Raw genomic sequence first — 1,237 nt, forward strand, 5'->3', positions numbered from 1 at the left:
GGCCCAATAAACGACGGGCCATGGGGGGGTCAGCAGCACAGGAGAAGATGTGGTTCTGCCCTATATTTCCCTGGGGTAAGCAGGCCACTAAGTGGTAGCCTCTTCTGGCAAAACCAGGCTTTCTGATAGTCCAGAAGCTTGTTTGCCTCCTTTGTTCTTTGCAGCAAAGCAGTGGGTGGGTCTCTGGGGTGCAGGTCTGACTGTAGGCACATAAAGGCCTCCATCTCCACAAACATTAATCAAATAAGAACTGTAGCTGTGGATAGCTACTTTCACACTCACTGGAGAGACAAACACTTTCAGAAAGCAGTATAGGTCTCAGAGGTGCTGCAACAGCCTCTGGAAGCACTATCTTCTCCACTGATTATGTCACTGTTGGACTCTGTATTTAGGGGTCTCGGATATTTACTTGAAGTTGGGAAATATAAAATTTAGGCCACAGCAACTGCAGAATTTTCATCAGAATAAGCTAGTTGAGATAGATCTATACATGATACGATATACCATATATATAAAAGAAACAGGTTGGCAACTGAATGCAGTTCCACCAAGGGGATGAAAAATCATAGAATCATAGAATTTTAGGGGTTGGAAGGGACCTTATAGATCATCTAGTCCCAATTGTCCCTGCCATGGGCAGGGACACCTCCCCACAAGACCAGGATGCTCAAGGCTTTATCCAATCTGGCTTTGAACATTGCCAGGGTTGGGGCAGCCACCACGGCCCTGGGTAACCTGAACCTGTTCCAGTATCTCACCAATTTCAGAAAGGTATTTCAGCTAACACCCCAGGGAATCATCATGAAAAATGCAACAGGTGATACCTCCAGAGCAGGGACACAACAGATCCCTTGCAATACACGCTATATCCAGCTTTGGATAATGGTTTAAACGCAGTTTCTATTGATTGTCTTGCAATGGTTATAAAAAGTAAAAAATTAAATTAAATGCTGTCGTGGTTTAACCTCAGTCAGCAACCAAGAACCACGCAACCGGTCACACTTCCTCCTCCCCCCTCTTCCCCCCCAACCCGGAGGAATGGGGAGGAGAAAAATAATAAAGAGCAGAATGAGCTAAAATGCTAATGGTTAATAAAAAGAACAAAATCAGTGATGCACAATACAGTTGCTCACCACTCGCGGACTGGTGCAACCCTGAACCTCCCCCCGGATCAGCTCCCTTTCCTGCTTATATACTGGGCATGATGTGCCATGGTGTACAATATCCTTTTGGCTAG

The 1,237-nt window shown here is 45.6% G+C and overlaps 1 protein-coding gene across 1 annotated transcript in view; it reads right to left on the reverse strand.

Moving 5' to 3' along the window:
* The window catches only part of LOC103802412 (kinesin-like protein KIF2A), a gene marked incomplete at its 5' end in the record, with an annotated part of 11,476 nt that overhangs the window by 9,787 nt on the left and 452 nt on the right, over nt 1–1,237 (reverse strand). The gene's annotated exons all lie outside the window — the stretch shown is intronic.

Source organism: Acanthisitta chloris, unplaced genomic scaffold (genome assembly GCF_000695815.1).
Source record: "Acanthisitta chloris isolate BGI_N310 unplaced genomic scaffold, ASM69581v1 scaffold14565, whole genome shotgun sequence".
Lineage (NCBI taxonomy): Eukaryota > Metazoa > Chordata > Aves > Passeriformes > Acanthisittidae > Acanthisitta > Acanthisitta chloris.